The following is an 8,919-nucleotide window of genomic DNA, read 5'->3' as shown; positions in this document are numbered from 1 at the left end:
GAAGATTCACCACAGTGTCACTTACTTATAATAAAAAATAACCCTTATCACCAAAGCTCCTTGAGATAGAGGAGGGAAAGCTATTAATAAAAGGCTGGGTAGAGAAAAAAGGAAAAGAGATGGATGGAAAGAAAAATAGATGATAAAGACAGGGAGGCATTGTAATATTTAAATGCTAACAGTGTGGCTGCCTTTGTTCACTTATCATGTTTGACAATACAAATGAACAACAGAGTGAGGAAAGGCACGGTATGTTAAATTATTATGGATATGTCAGATAAGCATTTTGTCGGATGTTTCTATCTCTGCTGGAAGGCTGGCTTAAAACTGTGTGACCTATTCTTCAGAGTCAAAGTAAACTCCAGCAATTGCATAATTCCTCCCACTCTGGTAGAGATAAATATGTTCATATTTTTTCCAACTAATCCTCCTTGTTAGATAATAACATAAGGCTGTTTCCATATGACATGCAAAGATTCACGATATCTGAATAAGCAGCCATCCTCTGCAAAACCATCAGCCATTTGGGTCATGTTGTTATCAGAGGCTCTTTAAGATTAAACAAGGTTGTTGCAAGGTAATACAAGAACAAATCCACAAATCTGAACCCTTTAAGGCAGTGGTGCCAATCCTCTGTTACACACACACAAAAAAATGTGAAGAAAAGGTTTTCAAAGTGCAGATATGAAGGCATGATTGAAAACATATTAAATCATTCTCTCTGGGTGTAACATCTGGGCATCAGAATTTTTTATAAAGCTCCCAAGGCTTTTGTAAAAGTATAAGCGATTTGAGAACTTTTGCCTTAAGGCTTTTGAGAATTGTAAGTATGTTTAAATCTGGTCAGAGTTCAAGCAAATCTCAGATTTCCTCAGTTTTACAGAGCATTTTGAGCGCTCACACAAAAATATGGACTAGAATCAATAATGAATAAAGAGATCCAATCAATAACAAAAAACTTCCCAACAGAGAAAAAAACAAAACCCGACAGCTTCACTGGTGAACTCTAACAAACATCCAAAGAATAATTAATGCCAATCCTTCTAAAGCTCTTTCAAAAGATTAAAAATGGTGAGGCATTTGCAAACTCACTTTACAAGGCCAGAATTACCCTGATAACAAAGCCAGACAAAGATACGACAAGAAAAATATTGCAGGCAAATATTTCTGATGGACATAGACATAAAAATTCTCAATGAAATTCTAGCAAACTGAGTTCAACAGCATATTTAACAGATCATACACCACGATTAAGTAGGATTTATCCCAGGGATGCCAGGATAGCTCAACATGTACAAGTCAATAAATGTGATAGACTATATTAATAGAATTAAGGATAAGATTCCTATGATTATCTCAATAGATGGAAAAATAATTGAAAAAATTCAACTTGTTTTCATGATAAAAATTCTCAACAAATTAGGAACAGAAGGAATACACAGTCAACATAACGAAGGCCATATATGAAAGCCCACAGCTAATATCATACTGAAGGGTGAAAAGTAGAAAGTTTTGTCACTAAGATCATGTCCCAATCTTACCACTTGTATTCAGTACAGTAATGGAAGTATTGGCCAATCAGGAAAACAAAAAAATAGGAAAGGAAGAAATAAAATTGTCTCTGCAGATGACATGATCTTATACATAGAAAACCCCAAAGACTCCACTAAAGAACTATTAGAACTAATAAACAATAAGGAAAGGATACAAAAACAACATTTAAAACTCAATTTCATTCTCTACACTAAGAACAAATTAAACAAAATTAAGAAAAGAATTCCATTTCCAATAGCATTGAAAACAAAGTACCATGAAATAAATTTAACGCAGGAGGCAAAAGATTTATACACTGAAAACTATAAAATACTGATAAAAGAGATTGAAGAAAACACAAATAAATAGGAAGGTATCACATGCTCATGAGTTGCAAGAACTGATGATGTCAGAATGTCCACACCACCCAAAGCAACACAATTCCTATTAAAATTCCAATGGCATTTTTCACAGAAATAGACATACTCCTAAAATTCAGATGGAATGCAAAAGACCATGAATAGCCAAAGCGGTCTTGAGAAAAATCTCAATTCAGCAAATGATTATTTGAGCATCTAATAAGTATAGCAGGTTCTATTTTGGTTGAATGGCAGTCATAAATAAGGTAAATAAATGATCTCCCTACTTAGAATAACTCTACCAAAGATAGTGACCAATATTTGCATGTATCTCCTCGACATAGGATGAAATGAGCATAGTGTATGTCGGAGAATGCAGGCAAGTATTAAGGGAAATGTTTGGAGAGTAAGAATCTTCAACTCTTAGAAAATACTGAAGATTATGACTCTCCTGTACTTGGTGTGTGTCACACTTTATGGGGGCAAGACATGATTGCAAGAGGGACTTTACCTAACAATTGCAATCAGTGTAACCTGGCTTATTGTACTCTCAATGAATCCCCAACAATAAAAAAAAAAAAAAATCAAGAGGAGCACATATGTCTGACAGAGCTGCTGTGTGTTACAGCTTTACCCTCAATGATTTTGATATGGTTTCTGCACCCATTTCCCTAAGTTCCCCCATTATCTAATGTCACCTCTTATTCTTTAAGCAAAGAGGAATTTCTACTTGTTAAATCTGAATCAGTATTCTGGGCTGTCTCCTTCTCTCTGCACTTCACAATGTTACCCAAGCACATGCAGCCTGAACTAGAGCTAGTGGTTTTGTTGCTGTTCTTCATTTTTACCTAAAAGAATGAATAGAAACAGAATGAAATAATATTTTAAAAGTTGCATAAAGAACTTAACCTGTAGTTTACTTCATGTACAAATTAAAGAAGCTTTCATGGCATTTTCTTAGTTATTGTGTTAAGACATTTATATCCTACATTTAGTGACTTTCACATGTACCCTTGGAAGATGCACCGTAGGTGTGGTCCCGCCAGGAAGGCTATGTTAAGCAGTTTGATGAAAATACTTCAAATTGTATATAAAACCAGCACATTCTACCCCATGACTGCATTAATGTACATAGCTATGATTTAATAAAAAAAAATGTAAAAAAAGGAGAAGCTTTCATGACATATATTGGCAAAACTCTAATGGCAATGGACATTTTTTTTTTTGTCTCTACTTTTTAAGGAATTCAAAGAACCTTGTAGATAAATTAGTCATTATTTTTTTAAAAAGGAAGTGTAGATGCTACATTGAGATCCATTATGGATCTCATTATGGGCTTTTTTCTTATTATTCACTCATTCAAAAAATATATATTTTGCTACCAGTGTGTGCAAGAGATTGTGCTAGATGCTGAAAATACCACCATGAAAAAGATATTCTAGTGAAAATAAACTGTAGACCAGGTGTGGTGGCTCACGCCTTAAGCCTAGCACTCGGGGAGGTCGAGACAGGTGGATAGGTTGAACTCAGCGGTTTGAGACCAGCCTGAGCAAAAGTGAGACCCATCTTTACTAAAAAGAGAAAAACTGAGGCAAGAGGATCACTTGAGCCCAAGACTTGGAGGTTGCTGTGCGCTATGACACCACAGCACTCTACCCAGGGTGACAGCTTGAGACTCTGTCTCAAAAAAGAGAGAGAGAAAGAGAGAGAGAGACAGAAAGAGGAAGGAAGGAAGGAAGGAAGGAAGGAAGGAAGGAAGGAAGGAAGGAAGGAAACTGTAAACATATTACAAGTAATGTTGGCTGGAGACAAATCCAGTGGTTAAAATTAAGCAGGGTAAACTGATAGAGGGTCAGGAGTTGCAATTTTATTTTAGGCAGACAATGAAAGTCTGTATGAGAATATCACGTTGGGCATAATAGTGAAGAAGGGAGGTGACAAACACTTTGCTACTGGATATCTTAGAGGAAAAGCTGCAGGAAACCCCTGAATCGGGGGAGTACCGAGTGTATTGGAGAAATCATGAGAATGGAGAAAGTTGAAGAAGTGTGTGTGGTGGATATGGTGGGATGTCTCTCTTCCCCAGCATGCACCAATCCGCCCTTTTCCCTTCTTCCCTGACCCTAGTCCCTATAGGCGTGTATTTGAGAAGGACTTAGAGCTCCTAATTTTCATGTGACAAAGTTTGAACAGAGAACAATTTATGTAACGACCAGAGGCCTGGCAAAAAACAAAGCACCCTCCACTGAGATTGTTAGGCAGAACTAAGTGAGGGCGTGTTTAGACAGGAGTGGACACACAAAGGGCAGTGCAGTAGGAGCCGCCAACTCAAGGGGAGGGAAGGAAATGGGGTTACCAGAGCCTGCGGGGAGCTGCAGCCAGCCAGAGGGGTGACTCAGCAGCAGCTGCAGAGTGGATTAGGTGGCCCCTGCCAGACTGGCGACCTGGGGGAAAGGAGGGCAGAGTGCAGGGACCAACCCCTCTGTCCTCCCGCCTGCCAGTTTCTTGTCAGTGTCCCCATTGGCCCCAACCACCTGGAAGCCAGAAGGCCAAGAGCCCTGGTAATTCACTCTATAAGGCTCCACATTCTCAAGGGAAGAATAGAAAGTACTTTCAGGTTGAGGGGAGAGAGGCAAATAGAGAAACACCAGCACGCTCTGTTAAGACTGTATTCCATTTACATTTTATTGGAATTTTAGTCCAGAAGCAATTACAGCAATAGTTAACAAGAATCAAGTATGTTTCAACTTGTAAAGAGCCAATAAGATCTTCTTCTATTCATTTATAATTCAAACACCTATGAAGCTCCAAAGCGATTTAGTCATTTTTAATTTACTACCCCAAAGAGGTAGTTTGTGCACATGTACAAACCAGTTTTCTAAGTTGTACATTTATCTATGCCCTTCACATTGTCTAAGGGTTTGAAGAAATTGCTATTCTGCTATTTAGCATTTGAGTTGGCTTTTGTTAGACTTAGTATAAAAATAAAACAATGTAAAATGTGTCAGTAATAATAATTAAAAAAAAGAAATTGCTATTCTTTCTAAGTGAGTAGTCTCAGATGTGACTTGCTGATCTTTATTCCAGACCTCAAGTACTTTTGGGGGGCCAGATGCATGCAGCTGTGCTTCACTCTTGCTGTCTAACAAGAAGCCATATGTCTCATCATAAGGTGGCATACAGGGATCTCTGAACATTCCCTGTAGCCTTCAAGGCTGCTGTGTTGGCTAAGATTGTGCTTTGAGATTGGAGTCACAATTCTACTTTCAAAAAGCTTATTTGGATTCAACTGAACATCAAAGATGATGTAGATTTACACATGTTCACAACATTCTATGGAGAGGGCCTTGGTTGATAAGGATGTCTGTACTTTCAACCAGACAGCATAGAACTTGTCTTGGCAAAATATCATCCAGAAGGTTATCTGTTCTTCTATGTAATTCTAAGACTACTTTAATATTATTCTATATTTTATGAGCCTTTATGTGGACGTTAATTCAGATAATTTGCTGGACTTTTTCTTATCAAAGGATGTTCTCTTTTTGCATTGTTTAATGATTGCGCAGAATAAGAAAAAAAAAAGTAAACTGTATCTTCTTTTCCAGAGTTAAAAAACAGCAGAGATGAGACAACTTACCTCCTTCCCACTAGCAGGGCTGATATTACTGGCACACATTCCTGGAGTTAGGCATCATCAGTACATTCCTAGGCACAGGGCTTTAACTAATGGACTTCCCTCTTCCACAGGGCAGAGGAAAAAAATAGCTAAAGAAGAAAACTGAATGACAACTTAGTCGTTATTGACCTGCTTCAGATATCAAAGATAGCATTAAAGAATCCACAGAATATTGAAGCAGAAAAGACTCGCTGATAGAAAAGACCCAATAGTCTTGATGAGAGCTATAAGTAAACAATGAGTGTCACAAATCCCCCTCACTTCACCAGAGAGGACACTGGAGCAGTAGAGACTGGGTACCTGGTTTATATACCATGAAGCTGAAACTAATCTACATTCAGCCTTCCTAGAAGCAGAGCCTGAAACAGGGATTCAGACACATGAAATTCACTGACATAGAGCTCTCAGGAAACACCCCTACTGACTGAGTGATGCAGAAAAAGGGAAAGAGCCCAGCAAGGATGTGGTCACTTGTTAATCTACCTGTGGCCGGATCCCTAAGTTCATGGGAGCATAAAGTACACCAAGAATTGACCCCAACTCAGGGCAAAAGGGTTGCACGTTTGGATACACAGGTTTTTAAATGTAGGCCACATGGACCTGGGGAGCAGGCACCCCTTCCTGAGTGAGGCAGCTTTCAGGCTGCTGTGAAGTATTTGCAGCTGTCTCTGAAACTCAGGGGTGGAGTACCAACCCAGGAATGGAATTCTGCACAGGGCACCAAGAACACCTTCCATAGAGTCAAAATTTGAATTCAGATCTCCAAATCCTTCCTTGTATATCACGTCGTCCAAAGCACACCTTTTTTTTTTCTACTACTCATCAGACCTTAACTCAACCTCTAATGCTTTCTTTCATCTCATCCATTATTATAAACAAGATAAAACGAATTAAACCAAATCCATTCCCTTCTGCCCCTGTGTTTCTTCAGCTGCTCAGATTTGCGAGAGTGGTGTTCAATGTCTCTGACAATTATCAGGGCACCGTTCGGGCATCCTGCACTATTTTGCATTCTTGTGGAAGTAAGGATTCGGGGATTGTGTCAATAATGATAAATCTAAACTTCACTTTCTTAGCCTGAGTACCCAATTTTCTACTTCTTACTTAACAGAAGGCATTAAACAAAGTATTTATAACAAACAAATCCACTTAAAAACAACACACTGAAAAATGCAAGGATAATGAAAATAAAAAGCTAGACCACAGGGGAAGATTCAAGTAATCACACACCTTAAATAGCAGAAGTCTGTGACTTCATGCTGGCAGGCCTAAGTAGGTCACCGAATCCGTTGTTTACTGTGCTGTTGGATATGAAGCAAGATAAACTAAGCAGGAAAGAAAGAAAATGTATGATCTCTATCTCCATAACAACAGAGAAGAGAACAATTATGACAGACCCTGGCCAGCCACCTCCACAAAAGCAGTTTTAACCTCAGGGCAATGAGGAGTGACATAGCAAAGGACTGTTGATGTCTGAACAACACAGGGCATCGATAGAGCCAGGTAAAAACTTACCCTTTAATGAGGACTTAAGACTTTGATCCACGGACAAATTTGCTGAAACAGCTGAAACATTGAAGGAGCCAAGCTAACTCGTGCAAGAATAATGTAAGACAGTTGAATGAGAACTATAAAAGTGATTTAATTGCAGTGTATACTATATTAAAAATTAGGCAACAGAATATACTGGAAAACATTAACAGATTAGTGCATTGTCAAGCTTTACCTGTATTACCAAGGATCCATCTCATCTTAGATATGGTACTAAAAGTGGTAACTTAATGTTAAGGCCTATCCAATATTTTAGAAGTAGCTTTTGCTCCTTTTCTTTATTTTGCTGAAATGTAAAAATATTTAAACTGAATTAAATCTTTAATTCCATTTTTGTAAGTCATAACTATTTTCTCTAAATATTTTCAACAATTCTCTTCAATAAATTTTAACAAATCAATCTAGATAATTATTCTATATTTTTTTATGTGCAATGGAGCTCTTTTGGGCCATTTGTTTATAGAGATCTTTGCAGGATTAGAAATTATATATTTTTTTGCATGACATCACACATTGCATGCAACTTACCTGCTTTTTAGAAACTGGGCCATTTGAACTTTGTCTTTGATTTTACATTTCTGTATATTTCCAGAGAACTTGATAATTCTCTGAGAAAATATATTTGAAAGGAGTTCTAGGAGCAAATCCAATGTATCAGTAATCACATCTTAGCCCTTAATAAATTCTTCCCAACAGGATTTAAACTCCTGAGAATCACTTTCTCTCCTCCGTCCAACCCCAGTCCTTTATTCTTTGAAGTTCTTTAGGCAGAAAATGTCCATTGTTTTTAGCAGCAGGGACTGGACATCTCCAACTACAGCGAATTCCATAGGTTATCAATAAAATGGCTTGCAAAGGAGTCAGAAATTGTCATTCAAGAAAACTTTCCTGGCTCGGATAGACATAGATAGCTGAAGTGGACTGGCTGGCTGTCTGTCTCTATAAGTCAAAATTTATGCCAGGTAGTTCTAATGAAAAATGAGCCACTCAGCAAAGCTATATGAAAATCATCAAAACGCTTAATGAATTTATTCCTGATATCTGGGATAATATTCATGTCCTTTGATCTTTGTAACAGATTTAAGTAAATTAAGAAATTATTATTTAAGGCAGCCTGTTACAAAAAGATTTGATTTAATGCAATCAGTCTTTAGAAGTGTCCTGGTCACTTTTATTGCTCTTCTAAGAACATCAAAGCACCACCTGGAGTGGTTAAAAGCACAGCCAGTGATGTTGAGTTGGAAGCCCGGCTCAGCCTCCCCATCTATCACTAGCTCAGTATGAATTTGGTGACTTGCTCAAACTTCTTAAGCATCGGTTTCTCTATCTTTGAAAGAGGTCAGACAATAGTAATTTCCTCACAGGCCACTACTGCCGACCTCATGAACTAAGTGAGCAATGCTTTTTATCCTGTGCCCGACCCAGTCAATGGTCAACAAATGGTTGTTTGTTATCAGGTTTGAAAAAGAAGCAGAATAATATTTTTACTCTGTGCTGTCACCAAAATGTAACTCTATACCTAATGTTGAATGGAAATGCTCTTATCCGTGAAGACTTTTGAAATTTCTAGAATACAAAACCGATCCTGTTTCCTGGCATAAAATCATTTAATGATTCACCACAATTTTGCCAGAAATGTGCAAACCTCTTGTTACAATACACAGATTCTCTCGTCATCTTCCCCCCTCCTCACTCCATATTTCCCCAGCTTTATTTACTATGACTCCTGGCATGAATCTTTAGCGGGCACTGTGGTTGGTGTCACATTAGTCATACGACACCACTCACAGCACCCACCCC

The sequence above is a fragment of the Nycticebus coucang genome, chromosome 11, assembly GCF_027406575.1.
Source record: "Nycticebus coucang isolate mNycCou1 chromosome 11, mNycCou1.pri, whole genome shotgun sequence".
NCBI classification, from domain to species: Eukaryota; Metazoa; Chordata; class Mammalia; order Primates; family Lorisidae; genus Nycticebus; species Nycticebus coucang.
Note: the sequence above shows the minus strand (reverse complement) of the source record.